Raw genomic sequence first — 15,300 nt, 5'->3', positions numbered from 1 at the left:
AATTGTTTTAGTCTCTTGAGTCTTGGCACCATTTTAGGGTTAGACGGGTTCCTGCTAGTTAAGTTAATCGCGACCCATTTTTCGTAAAATGTAAAAGCACATTTGTTTTGATGAGATATCGAGCTAAAATGTTCAATGTTGCACGAAGTTTATTTTTATCTTTTTCAAGATGTGTGTAAAATCTTGATATCGTATCTGTGACCTGAAAAGGCTCCGTTTTCATAAATTATTTTGGTTTTGGAAATTCGGACAAATCCGACAGGGGAAGGATGTGGTTTCTGAAAATCCGGACTAACGAAAAAGTCCCATTAATTTCAACTCTTTGTACTTTGACACCAATTACTATATAATGAATTTGAGTTGGTTTTATTTGTACTCTTGAAAGTAGTTGGAAATCCGAACGTCCGGGGGAGGGGAGGGGGTGGTTTTGAAAATTTGGACACAGTCGCACCCGGAAAGGGGTGGGGGTGGTCTGAAAATCTGCGATTTTGGCGGACGTCCTAAGTCCGTGTCACTGTCAGCTCGATATAGAATTAGATAGGTAGTGCGCCATCGACAGTGAGCCGCGCTTGCCGACTGCATGGCAGGATTGTTCTTTAGCGCTAATTTCGGCCAGCACAAAATTCTTGAAACAAATTCGTATTGAATAACCTTCCCTTGATCCAATTTTAACAAAAATTGGTTAGCTTACTCCTAGGCTTACAAGAAAACTGTCCGAAAAATTTAGAGCATATCCAATATCCAAGCAGCGTATTTTGCCCCATTTTCATCACTAACGAGTACGTCAACTCTGACATCCACCAAGTTTTTTGGACAGTTGTAAAAGCCCTATTGGACTAGGTCTACACAAATTTTCAGAATGATCTCATTCAAGGAACCGAAGATATGACAGAATAATATAACAAAAATCAACGAATTTCGTAAAATTACGCCAAATTTGAAATAACGCGACTTTTACAGGCTGTAATATATATAAGTATATACAGCTAGTATAACTATAGTGCTACTTTTGCTCCAAAAGCCGCGCACCATCAAATATGGCACCTAGCACATAGCATGCACCTTGTATCACGTGGTGACCCCCACGGTCGCTTCACTATAGTGTAGAGTTTCGACGATACAGGGGGAGCCGCGCACTCGTGCGCGGCGGGTCATACAACGTATGACAAGCATGCACCTAGGCGAAAGTCAAAATTCATTGTCATACGTTGTATGACCCGCCGCGCACGAAGTGCGCGGCTCCCCCTGTAGCGTCGAAGACGCTACACTATAGTGAAGCGACCGTGGGGGTCACCGCGTGATACAAAAAATTCACTGATCATTACAAAATAGTTTATGTAATATGAATAAGCGCCATGAGTTGGCACAGAACTTTTTGTCTCTGATTTTGATAAATTTGGTACGAAAAGTTGCCTCTCAGTGTGAATAATGCAAATTCACCGTGTAGCAAAATAACGTCGAGCTATATGTGGGCCTCCGGTGCATTACAAAAATGTACAAAGGACGAAAAATGGGTAATTTATTGCTTAAAATGCCTATAACTCCTAAAATATTGAATATTTTGAAATAATTATTACAGTATATATCGTAATGAGCTTAGTCAGACGCAACTTTTGGTACCAAAATTAAAATATTTCAAGCACCAAATTTTGAAAAAAATTTGTTCAAAATTTCACACAATGGGGGACCCTTAATTGTGTTCAGATTGAAAAATTTTGAAAAAAAAATTTCCTTTAAATCTTAAAATATTAGTACTAAAAGTTTCGTCTTGATGAGCTGATTACGATGCCATAATAATTATGTGATAATAACTGAAAATGTGACAGTTATAGACCAAAAACTAAAAATTTGCGCGAAAAAAGCACGCGCGGCGAACAAGCGCCGTGTAGCATTTTTAGCGAAAATTGCTACACGGTGGATTTATTTTATTCACATGTTTAGACAAATTTTGGTACCAAATTTATCGAAATCGGAGAAAAAAGTTCTGTGCTCGCGCTTGGCGCTTATTACACTGACTAAAAAGGTATGAACAATTTGGTACTGTGAAAGTTTATTTTTATCGTGCACCTCCGAATATAGAACATAGATGATTTTCATGATCAATAATATTGAGAAAATGAAACTCCCTTTGAGGATTGAGGGGGAGTAGGACCCCTTTTAATTAACATTATACACAAACCTTTTGTTAATATAATATTTAAATAAATGAAAATTGATTTGTAGTGTTGTAATTATAATATAAACGCCGTTATGGCTCGAGAAATTTTTTGTTGTCTTGCAATGTTTACGGTTACCTGGGGAGGCCTCATGTCAGGCTATCATATTCATTAACATTACATTAGCATTAATACTAATAGAGATTAGGCGGAATGACAGGCTGAGCGTTGCTCTATCCAGAGCCCTTGCGCTTGCAGTAGCGCGCGCCCGCCTCACTTTCTTGACTTGTGAAACAAGCGCGCCCGCAGTGGCGCGAAAGCACATGGTTAGGTGAAGGCTGAGCGCGGCCCAGTGATTTTGATGTATGTACATTTTTTTTTATCTAGACACTTATTTTACTTCGGTGTATTCCAACAGCCACAATGTTACACAAGTGCAACCAGCCAATTACAGGAAGCCGAAGGATCTTTTTGGCCAGTGACGGTTAAGGTAGTGTGTACCATACTTTCTTCGTCCGAGACTTTGCTGCAATGTGCAGCTCCTCATTTAACCCTCACACCCGATTTCTCGAGTATTCGGCTGAGTAGACCGGGGGGCTGCATAGACCACTCATGATCCTTAGCTGAACGTCGACGACGCTCACCCCACGACCAGGCAGTCAGTGGGTTTCGAACTCGCAACCTAACGATTGTAAGACAGGCGTTCTAACCAACTGCGCTACCTGGCCGCTTAACATGGTCACAAAGTAAAATTTTTTGTCGTCAGTTATTGTTATCAGTTTTTCATGGCGACTTGTCAATTGAAATTAACTTAGTAACCTTGCCCTATATATCATAATTTTCATCAAAACAAATTTACCAGCCATGACGAAGGAAAAAGTTGTATCTTTTGTTACTGGGCGGCGCTCAGCCTGTCATTCCGCCGAATCTTTATTTGGCGGATGTTTATAATAGTAGAGGCTCTTACGGGCTTTGTCTGCTCGATACACTAAAATCACCAGACCCATCTTAAAAGACGTATTTTTGACCGTAGAATCGTTCAATAATATCATTCAAGAGTTAACAATGTTAATGTCAGCAATAGTAGAGTGCCATTTCTAATACTTCAATGTTATATTGTTGAGATACCTTAACTTGGCTGATATCCTTTTGTTAATACAATTTCACAAATTTAGTATTGCATTGCTTATATGACTATTTGGATTTATAATTTATCGATTGTGGGTATGAATAAACTTTTGGTTCACAATCAACAATATAAGTAAAACAAAATTTTTTTAGTAAAACAAAATTTTTATTTACCACAAAACAATCAATACATATTTAATATTATTATACATTTACAAATAAATCTAAATTTAAATTCAGCTATATACACAATACACAGCCCGCCGCGCAGACAGCCACACATTGCTGATGTCTACTGTGTGGTACCCTTACAAGATTAATTATAGATCTTTTGACAGGAATGCCTGACTTGAACCCCCTCATCCATCACTCATTCCGTGTTACCTGTTGGATGTGGAGGAACCCTACCACAAACTGAAATATTGTAAAGGTACCCTTCAGTACATAAATAGAGCACTGTAAATAATATAGATTAGTTACTGCTATCTTCTCAATGCAATTTTGAATACATGTCAGGAACACCTGACTTAAACCCCCTCATCCATCACTCATTCAGTGTTGCCTATTGGATATGGAGGAAATCTACACCACAAAGTGGAATATTGTAAAGGCACTCTTCAGTACACATAAAATAGAGCACGGTGAATAATATAGATTAGTTGCTGCTATCTTCTTAACATGATTTTGAATTTATAAATAGTAGTAGAGTAAATGTCAGGAATGCCTGACTTAAACCCCCTCATCCATCACTAATTTCGAATAAATGTATAGATGCTGCATTGAATTCATGATTGCAGCATATTGCCAAGTTATTTAAGCCATTTCATCTCTAGTAGATTCAAATAATTTCTGTAATTCTGAATTATGTTGCTGAACAAACTTGACAATCACCATTAGAAAGAAGGTGACATGTTTATGGACCCAGAACTAGCTAAGACAGTTCTCTGTGTACATGCGGATCACTTCAAGAATCTTCTTGATGAAAGAAGCTTGTGTGGTTTGTTAAAAGACTTCAATCCGCTCACAGCCATGCAGATTAAGAAGAATTTAGATCGACATTATTTTGATAACAATGAAAACTCAAATGGTTCGATTTTTAGCTAAATTACCATAATTATTATAATTAATTAAATACAGGCTGACAATGTTTCATTTCGCAAACTGTATCTGAATCATGTAATTTTAACTGAATCTTAAGCTGTTCAAACAGCTTTTTTAGATGATGTTATCGATGCTGTATAAGTTGAAACCTTTTGATGATGAGAGGTACATTAACAAACCTACACTAAACAATACTACATTCCAGCTTGGAACGAAATGAGTGGAGTTGAACGACGCCCTGTTTATCGAAACTACATCAATCAACTTTTCAACTATGCAGGTTATTAATGAAATGTCACCTACCTATGTCACCTATGTTGAGATTCGTTAAGCTTTAACAGGGCCATCACATTGTGTGACCACCCCACAGAGAGGAGATCTCTCTGTCATTCCTCCAGCAAAGCAGCGAGTTTGAGTTCTGAGGAGTGTAGCCCCTGATGGGCGGTGTATCCGGAAGAGATAGCATGAACTGGGTGAGCTGCGATTTGAAATGCTCTCGGTCGCCGATGGAATTCAAATGGTAAGGCATTGCATTCCACAATTTTGGGCCTATGACTGCAAATGAATTATCATACAGTGACTGATTTGCTGCTGAGCTGTGTCTGCATGCAGATGGAATGACTGCAAGGTTTCCAAAACGTGGCCTGGAGACAAACTGCACGTTAATGTCGTTGCTGGTATGGTGATGGAAAATCTTCCACATATGAAGTAAAATGAACCGCTCCCTGCGACGCTGTAGAGACATCAGAGATAGCCGTTGAAGACGGTCCCAATAATGGAGATCACGCATTCCAGTAATCCTTGCGGTGAAAGCTTTCTGTACGCTTTCAAGCTCCTGGATGTCACATATCTTGGAGGGGTGCCATAGCGGGCAACAGTATTCCAGTAAACTACGAACCATCGACTTGTAAAGCGTAAGCATTATGACTGGAGATCTTGTCTGAAAGACACTGAAAACCCAGGCAGCTTTTTGTCGAGCCTTGTTTGCTGCGGTCTTGATGTGGGGTTGCCAAGATAGATCGTTGGAGACGAGAACCCCGAGGTCTCTTAGTTGACCTACAGGTGCGAGTGACTTGTCTTTGGATACTGAGTACTGGTATAGTTCACTAACAAAAGGAAGTTCGACGAGAGCACTACGTCGATTGTGTCTGTGACACATGTACTCAAACTTGTCTTTATGTAGTGCCATATTGTTTCGTTCAGACCATTTTATGACACTGTTCAAGTCGTTTTGTAACACAGATACGTCTTGTTCACAGGTTACCGATATTGAAACACGAGTGTCGTCTGCAAAGCATCTGATGATGGATTCAGTTATGCAATGCTCAATATCATTGATGAAAATAAGGAACAAGATCGGCCCGAGGACTGTTCCCTGGGGGACACCACTGATGATCAGAGCGAGAAATGACAAGTGGCCGTCGACCACTACAGCTTGCTTCCGGTCTGACAGAAAAGATTCAATCCATTTGATGATTTTTGGATTTAAGCCATAGAGGTGAAGTTTCCTGATCAACAATTTGTGATCAACTTTATCGAACGCCTTAGCGTAATCAAGATATATAGAATCAAAGTCAGCTTTGTTGGTTAATGACTCAAAAACGTCGTCGAAATGGTGGAGAAGCTGTGTAAGGCAGCTGCGGCCTGATCTAAAGCCATGCTGTTTGCTACAGAGCAAGTTGTTCATTTCTAGATGTAAGACTAGCTTTTTCCTTATGATTCTCTCAAACACCTTGATTATATGGGAGGTGAGTGAAATGGGCCTGTAGTTGGAAGGAAACGCCTTGCTATCTTTCTTGTGGAGCGGAGAAACGTGGGAGTACTTATAAAATGAAGGTACTTCTTCAGATGCAAGGGATTTTGACCAGATCAGATGGATAGGAATCGCCATAGCATCTTTGCAATTCTTAAGTAGAGCAACTGGGATCTCATCAGGACCAGATGAAGCATTTGGCTTAATATCATCAATAGCCTCGATAACATCACTGATAGAGAATTCCAGAATCTGATCCGTAAACGGATATGTTAAATCCGGAGGAGGGAATGATGCAGCGTCTAACTCAGTTTTGGAGGGGTCGCTAAATACGGATAGAAACTGGTTTTGTAAAAGGTCTGCCATTTCCTTAGGATGAGAACGGATGTTACTGTTCTCATCAAATAGCATGCTGATATTCCTTTTCTTTTTCGAAAACTTCTTGGCATAACTATAAAAGTACTTCGGGTTTGCTTTTACTTTTGCTGCAGCCTGCTCTTCGCGATACTGAAGGGTCTTGTTAATAGCATCACGAATTCCTATGTGGGCCAAAGCAAGCTTGTTTTGAAGAGATTTCAAACGAGTACTAGGGCAGTGAACGTCGTTCTCAGCATCACGAAGTTCTTTTTGAAGCTTGCGTTTCTTTCTAGAAGGAATCCGGACAAGTGATGCTTGCTTGTTTTTGGGAGGAATTTTCTTTGGGCAATATATTACACAGATTTGATGGACAGTCTGAGTAAAGAGCTCCGGAAAAACCTCTGGCTCGCTAGCTTCCCAGAGAGCGTCCCAATCCACTGACTTGATTTTATTACTGATTGAATCATAGTCAGCTTTGAAGAAATCAAGACTTCTGAAGGATAGTTCTTTAAAGTCAGGCGGATCAGGAGTAGTGAAGGAGCAAGGATTGTAAGACCAGAAAATCTCAACAAGTCTGTGGTCTGAGAGGATGGTGTCTGATGTAGAAGTGTGGGTAACAAGCTCTTCAGAATTCGAGATGCAGAGGTCGAGAATATTTTCTAGTCTAGTCGGTTGAGATATGTACTGTGTACACAAGTTTTCAGCCATAAAATCAAGAAGGAGCGCAGTAGCATCCATGGACGAGACAGTTCCCCCTGGTAAAACAGTATGAGTGGACCAGTTTATACGGGGAAGGTTGAAATCACCAAAAATTGATAGCTCAAAACCATCAGGTTCGCCTGCAATGTAGTTATCAAGAAAATCAAGACAAGATCTGAAGCTGAATACTGAACAGTTAGGTGGACGGTAGAGCACGCAGATAATAGATTTTGTCAGTTCACATTTGCAGATAAGAGCTTGGCATATTTGGTCATCATATGTCTCAACATGAGTAATGGGGAGTTGGTCATGTGAATAGAGTAGAACTCCCCCGCCAACCCTAGCGTTTCTATCACTTCTGAACAGTGAATATCCAGGAATTTCAAGTTGTGCATCTTCAATATAGGACTTCAGCCAGGTCTCTGTTAGGACAACAAATGGGACACAGTGATGTTTTGCGTGTTCCTCGGCGAGTTGTTGGGCTAGATATGAGACCTTCCACTTAGATGTACTGGAAGCGCTAGGGTTGAAAGATTGTACATTTAACAGCCAGACACGGGAAGTTGATGCCAGTTCGTTGTCTGCTGGATCGGGTGCGGCTGTTGTTGATGATGAGGGGGAAGGTATTGATGAAATGATGGTGGCATGTGACCTGGGGGATGTTGGGGAAGAAACTGTTTGATCACATGATGTTGACTGAGGCTCGGAACAATTGATGTAAGTTTGCTCTCTTGACTCGCTAATTCGGACCTTAGGCTCTTGATCTCCTTCTGAAAGGTTTCTTGAAATGATGTCAGAAGGGATCGCAACTCTAAAAAATGTCCGATGTCCTGTAGAGCTTCAGTTTGGGACTCATTGCGACTCATACGAGGTGTTTTCATCTGTCGGTTAGAAGCACTACGTCTTGAGTCGTTGGACTTGGACTGGCTGCGTTTGAAGTCTTCATCTGTCCGTCTATAGGATTCTTCATCTGAACGTTTATGCCTCTTTGTGCCAATGAGATGGACCAATGTGCACTTGTCGGAGAAGCAAGTTTTGTCAGAGACAGACGAGGGACAGTGTTTCGGATGATAGAAAATACACTTGTCATCCTTTCTGCAGCCGTATTTTCCCTTGCTACCATTTCTCGCGAAACGGTAGCACCATTTGGGATGATTTTTGTCACAAACTCGTCCATTTTGTTCAGTTTTACCTGATATGCCATGAGGGCATTTGCCAATTTTGAATTTCTCGCATACAATACCAGTGCTGGTGTTTGTGACGGAGCTTGACTCCTTTTCAGTCGATTGTGATAATTCCTCTTCGCTTTTCTGCTGAAGCTGGCTGACAGTTGATAGCTTTTCAGATAATGTCTCGGCAGAGAAAGTCACTTTTGCTGAACTACTGACTGGAGTATTAGCACCAGATGGTGCCTTTGAATTGGCTTTGCTGGCGTTCTTGGACTTTGGTTTCTTTCGTTTAGCTGGGTTGTTGGTATTGTGACATGAGCGGCACAGCCACACGGTACCGATAGGGGAGGAAGGGGAGCTACCGGAGGGAGTAAAGGCTGCGCAGTGGTGAGAACCTTGGAAGCACAAGAAACATCGCAATGCAGACTTGTTTTCAGAATCAAATTCAACAGAGTACTCGGCGTCACAGCCGGCACACATGGCTGGAAAATAGGACTGAATTTCTAGAATAATCCTCGTAGCAAGCGATGGTTTGTTGGTGAAGATTCGATCGTTATCTTTATCTACAAGGTCGATGTCAAGAAACTGTGCACAAATGTCGAGGGCTTGAGAATTAAAACGAGATCCGCCCAATACTTTCGCGTTCGCTTCGCGATCTTCGGATGAATCAAAAGCCGACAAGACAGTTTTTGACACTTTATCGGCTTTGGCCAGCATATTACCGATTATAAGTTTTACTTTTTCATCAAAATCTGGAATCGGATTGGATGACATTTTTCACAAATTCCGTGTATGAGTATGTATATGTATAATGTCTGAAGGCTGTACAGTATACACACAGTGATGAGTAGTACGTCTTATCTCAAATAAAAATTGCTGATAAGGGAGCAACAAAAACGCAACAAAATGCAATTACTAATGAAATGAAATACTACTACTTTGTCGGAACTAAGTCCGATCTACGCCAGATAACCCCCTCCATATATCCCTGTCCCGCATCAGGGTTCACAGTTCCTCTTTTGAGTTTGTACCAATTTCCTTCAGTAACATAGACAAGAAGTTTTGTCTTGGTCGGCCTTGCTGTGCTCTACCATGCATAGGTTTCCATAAGACTAAATCACTGGCAAGTAGCTCAGGATGTCTGATGCAGTGTCCCGCCATTTTTAGTCTCCTGCTTCGTAACTTGTTTGAAAGCCTTGGTAGACTACCATACAAAGTTATGTTGCTGACCTTGTCCTTCCATGAGATACCCAGCACCATGCGTAGCATCTTTGTGTATGTCCCGTCCAATACAAATGAAATAAATTATTTTTATCCCGCTTATAACAACAATCAAAATTAAAAAATTATGGACGTATATCACTCATTATTATGTATCACTCTCTAACATCTTCTCCTCGCTACAAATATTACCACTTCTGATATAATAATGTTTTTTTTGTGTCTTCTTTGGCTCAGGCATGGCTCCAGCTCAAAATCTTTGGGTGGGTGCAGCTTGGCGCACGGCGGGGGGGGGGGGGGGGGGGGGAGAAGCCCCCTGGAAAATTTTGGAATTTTACTCTCCTAAACGTATTTTAATATCTCCAAAACAGTCTCAATTGATTACAGAAGTCAATTGACCCTTAGTTTATACAAAATTTGACAATTTTTGTGTGAACATTTTCAAATCGTTTGGGTGGGTGCAACATTCTTTGGGTGGGTGCGCACCCACCCGAACCTACACGGTGGAGCCATGCCTGCTTTGGCTATCTGTTTCATTTCCAAGACCAACCGCTGATGGATAGCTCGATCTTCAGGTGATCGATCTGGAGAGATGAAAACAGTCTTATGATCTTCACACAGTCTCAGCTTTTTGGCATTTACTAATATCTGATGAACGGTAAGTTAGAATTACCTAGCGAAACTTTGACTGGTCTCGTCTTGTTGGCTGATTTTCTCCCAACCCAGATAGCTTCAAAACGTGGTTTTTCTTCAATCTGCTGAAAAATCACGGTAACTTAAATATTGCACAGTTCCTCTTCATCAGTCTCCTTCAAACCAAAGATGAGCACATTCCTACTGCGATCCTCTTCCGATACAGCATTCTGTACAACCTTTTTTAAACTCTCTTCTGCAAGCACAGGTGCATTTTTAGTCACAGCTTGACTGTATGACTTCATCTCAGCTTGGACAGTGTCTGCTTCGATTTAGTTTCCAGAAGTTCAGCCTGCAGCTTGATAACAGTACTTTGCGATCGGATAAGATCGCTCTTCAACTCCTCCATATCTTTCTTGTTATCCAGAAACGTACTTACCAGGGATCGACCGGGGACGAAATTTAGCCGGGGCCGGGGCCGGGACCAAGTTGAATCAGCCGGGGCCGGGATTAACCGGGATTCTGAAATGTTGCCAAGGCCGGGGCCGGGATTTGCTAAAATATGCCGGGGCCGGGGCCGGGATTTTTTAATCTAATTTTGAAAATTTTTGAAAGTTTCCGGAAACTCGTATCAATGTGAGCTAGCTTCAAGGTCAACCTAGAAGGCAGCTACACAATGTTTAAAGGATGAGAAAGGATTATTTCTCTTTAATAGTTAAATGTAACTCAGAAAGGCTTTCTTGTAGCCGGACATAGATATTCGGACACTGAAGCTGACACCGGAAACTAGTAGTCATCTGTGATATGATGACTATCATCATCATCTGCATTGAGTCGGCCTCACTCTCTACTGTTTTTTTGCTCCTGAACTAAATTGTTTGACCTTTGTACTAGTTATATGAAAGAAAACGGTACACAAACACAGGACTTTCCTCGAACTTTTTAATCAACCTCGAACTTTTTTAATCAACATTAATATTTTACATTCTTTGTAAATTCAAAGTTGAAATTTTCTGAATATCAAACTGGAATGATGTCAAGTCCTCGTATTTATATTTTTCACTCGATCTCATGTTACCGAAAATTTTGTGTTTAATTTAAGTCTAAAAATCAAGATAAATTCTGATAATCTATCTGTTTAAATTGAGGCAGAAAATACGAGAAATCCCGGCAAAATCCCGGCAAAAATTGACAAAAAGCCGGGGCCGGGATTGGGGGCCTCTGGCCGGGGCCGGGGCCGGGATTTTGAAAATTGTTTTGCCGGGGCCAGGGCCGGGGAAAAACACAAATCCCGGCCGTATCCGGGGCCGGGCCGGGATCCCGGTCGATCACTGGTACTTACATGATTATCGGTAGTCTGATACGCAGAATACAAATTACAAATGTTTTACTGAAACTGACTTCACTGGCTTTTTGAACGTTTCAACTGAAAACTCAGATTTATTGTCCCTAACAGTTCGTAGCTTCCGCGAGTTCAGTGATCCAACCGTTATAGACCTCATACTCTTCAGTAATGTAGGTAGAATAAACTGACAATCTTTGAAGAGTATCCATTTCCTCCATCGTTTACTTGTACTTGTATAAAGTAAAAACACAGTACCAGCAAAATGGCAGTTGTAATGTAGCGATAAAATAGAGATAAGAGCTAGATTATCAACACGTAACAAAAACCGTAAAACTGTATCATAATATTATTATGCTTTTAACATCATCTGTTGTGATATACATGACAAAGGGTTGGAAATGTACAGTAACCTTACTATATTGCAATTACACAATATTATGTGAACGACCCCTAACCCCTTATAGGCTCTATAAGTATTGAATAATGATAACTGCAGGGTTTCAAAATGTACAAGGCATCATATCAAAGATTGCATATGCCCGAAAGAAGGACAAATCCAATTTGGCTCTCTGGATGTATGGAAAGCTCTCAACCTTCCAGAAAAGGACTGTTCAAAGGAACACTTAAATCCCTCCGACAGGTAATTATTATAAATAATAATTTAGTCTACACTTCATTATGTCAAATCACCTACTATAATGAAGAACTAAAATTGTTGTGTTCACCAAGTTTAATGTGACTCAATTTTGGTGGAACTTTAGAATTTGGACGTTATATCTATCATGTTCATCTTAAATCTCATATTATATACTCAATATTCAATTAAACAGACAAAGATAACCTCTCTAGGCCCTCTGGTGGTGACGTATAAGTGCTTTCTCAGTACTTTCTCTCGCTTTTGGACAAATCCAGTGAGTTAACTTTTTATCAGTGGTCGACCGGGGGCAGGATTCTGACCGGGGCCGGGGAGCCCCAATATGGCCGGGGCTGACCACTGAGAATTGGCCGGGGCCGGGGTTTACCCCCGGCGAATTGCCAATTTTTGGCCGGGGCCGGGAAGGGCTGGGGGTTGTGATTTTGGCCGGGGCACCGGGCGACCACTGCTTTTTATGTCACGATTTTAAAAACTTTATTCATAAGTTTATGAAACATCAAAACTTTGCATGCTCTGCATTATGTAAAGTCAATCATGCACTAGAGCACAGTTCACTGTATATAACCTAATCCAGCCTAGGGGAGGGGGTTTGAAATTGCTTGTGCTAGAGTGATTTATACTCAATAGCTATGTGAAAAGTGGCTCAAGGAGGGGAGACCGACGTAAACAATTTTGAATTGGTAGAAGTTAAGTTTAGGCTTTAATGAAAAACTATTTAAAGAATATCATTCTTTTACCACAGACATAAGACTTTGCCGTAGGGTATACAAAAATGTGACCATTCATCAATTTTTAGAGTGCTGTATCTGTACCCGAATTGAAATAAAGGATTTTAATGAAACAGTTTTCTTCCGCTCTGAAAGTGAACGAATGACAAAACAGTCTAGAAAATTCCTCGCCCTGCTGCAGAAGATCAATCCTGGGTTGTGCTCACCAAATCAAACCTCTTTTTTGTGTATTCAGTGTCTTAACTATGTAAAAGACAACTATAACAGGGTGAGTGGTTTCCTCCTGTTTTACTAACATTTAAAAACATTATTATTCAAAGGTAAATAGACAGCGAGTAGTAATTTTTAATCCATTTCTATCGGATTTGCAAACTTTTAAAATGATATAACACTTGTACGATCTCAAACTTATGTGATATGATGGGGGGGTACCAATGGCATAAATGGCATAATGGAGAATTTGCCAATAAAAATTTCCATTTATGCCATAAAACGTATGCCATTTATGCCATTTTTGATATAATACATTTCTTTTTTCTTTATTTGTCATATGAATCTTTAACGATCATTCCAAGCATTATAAAGCATGAAACATGTCTCTTATTTAAGTACTAATAATAATTTGCGAATTTAAAGTCAAATATTCAAATTTCATTTCATTTCATTTCATTTCAATATGAAGACCTAAATTCATGGCATAAATGGAGAATTGGCCAATAAAAATTTCCATTTATGCCATAAAACGTATGCCATTTATGCCATTTTATGCCATTGGTACCCCCCCCCCCCCCCCCCCCCGATATGATACTGTTGATATAAATGTGGGAAGTAATAAAGTATTTGCAGGTGTACAGTGCTGTTTCTGAAATTGACGAATCCTCTTGTGATGAAGATTGAAGAAGCTATTGCCATCCAAGTGGAAAAAGTCCCGCCTTTGTCACCCTCCTCGAATAGAACTAAGAAAATGTAGAGACTTTCTTCATTTAGTTCCCAATCAAGTGGACCAGATGTTGATTTGTTTGAAATGGACTGAGACTTGTGTTTCATATGCCAGGTTGAACAGGTTTGTGTGAAACTTTTGCTCGCAAATATAATTATTATACATATTATCTAGATTTAATTTTAAGAGTATGAGAGGTTATTCTTCTTTAACAATACGAATTTCCCTAGACGTTAGAAACGAAAAAGGATAGTCTGATTCAAGGAAAAGATAAAAGTTTCTTCGTCGATTTCGCAACATACTATCTGTGGACATCTACAGAAATCTTCAGGATCTGTGCAACATCGATGTTAATCCTGATTCGCACATGACCAAGTGCCCTGTTCTTAACTCTGAGAGTCTCGGAAAATATCTCTATAGCAAGCTAGGTAGATATCACAAAACATGTCGTTTGAGGTACAGCAACTCGAGGGTGAAACAATTGAAGGGTAAATTATCTGAAGCTGTAAGTTTAAAACCTGTCTCTAAGGCAGGTTTTAAAATGGAAAGACACGTGTCCACGCACGACAACACCAATGCTGCATTAATGAGTGCAGGTATTGACGCTGTACGTACCTTTTAACTGGAGCAGGAGAATGTTTTACCAGAACTGTACCTCGTGTCTGACCCGAAGCTTAAGTACAATGACTATGTGACGTCTAGTTTATCTGAGAACGCTGCAAACTCCAGCAATGTTTAATCTGATCACATCAGTTTTCAGAAAGACAATGTCGGTAAGACGAGTTTGTTTCGACAGCAGGATCTTATCTAATCTTGCCGCAACAATAGATGCGGATAGAGATGATAACACTTTAACAAAGACAGCACTCATAAAGGAGATTAGAAAAGAAATCTTTCAATGTAGAAACGAATTCTATCAGCTATGTTCGATTTACTGATCGGTGGCATCTGTAGAAATATAGTGTTTATGTGGATTAATCTGTTAAAGCAGGGCTATTGTATCATTTTAACATTAACTTTGCATAGTGATGATACTTTTATTGTGTCTCTTGTGATTATCTATTTCTACAGTGTTACGTTACCACGAGGTTTCTGGCGCAGTGACGCGCTTTTGAGCAAATATCGTGCTAGATACGTCACGCGCCGCAACCGAATCAGATTTAAGTGCACTTTTTTCATTGTAAACACTACATACGACGCGCAACACGTTCTACGAGGTAGAAATTTTCGAGGTCTTTGACACCGGAATGGAGCAATATTTAGACGATCTGACACTTTCTGGGGCTTAAGCAACCTAAGAGAAATTAGGGGAACAACTCAGAAAAAATTTTTAGTCGATATTCCGGTGTCTGTAGATGTCCGAAGTTTTGGCAGTAAAGTGCTCACAACACAGCTTCTGAAGGCTCTAGAAGGTT

General features: G+C 40.2%; 1 long non-coding RNA gene across 3 annotated transcripts; it reads left to right on the top strand.

Moving 5' to 3' along the window:
- Positions 1 to 4,157: 4,157 nt before the first annotated feature.
- Positions 4,158 to 14,912, top strand: LOC134822270 (uncharacterized). Of its 3 annotated transcripts, none has more exons than XR_010161157.1 (7): positions 4,158 to 4,371; positions 4,591 to 4,665; positions 12,059 to 12,202; positions 12,412 to 12,473; positions 13,014 to 13,213; positions 13,792 to 14,008; positions 14,116 to 14,912. It is a non-coding gene; the product is annotated as an uncharacterized LOC134822270 (long non-coding RNA). The 3 variants fall into 3 exon arrangements; XR_010161159.1 differs by having other exon boundaries at positions 12,393 to 12,473; XR_010161158.1 differs by having other exon boundaries at positions 12,393 to 13,213.
- Positions 14,913 to 15,300: the final 388 nt, after the last annotated feature.

This window comes from Bolinopsis microptera, chromosome 10, assembly GCF_026151205.1.
Source record: "Bolinopsis microptera isolate Bmic1 chromosome 10, MBARI_Bmic_1.0, whole genome shotgun sequence".
In the NCBI taxonomy this organism is placed as follows: domain Eukaryota; kingdom Metazoa; phylum Ctenophora; class Tentaculata; order Lobata; family Bolinopsidae; genus Bolinopsis; species Bolinopsis microptera.
This window is presented reverse-complemented; position numbering and strand designations above follow the sequence as displayed.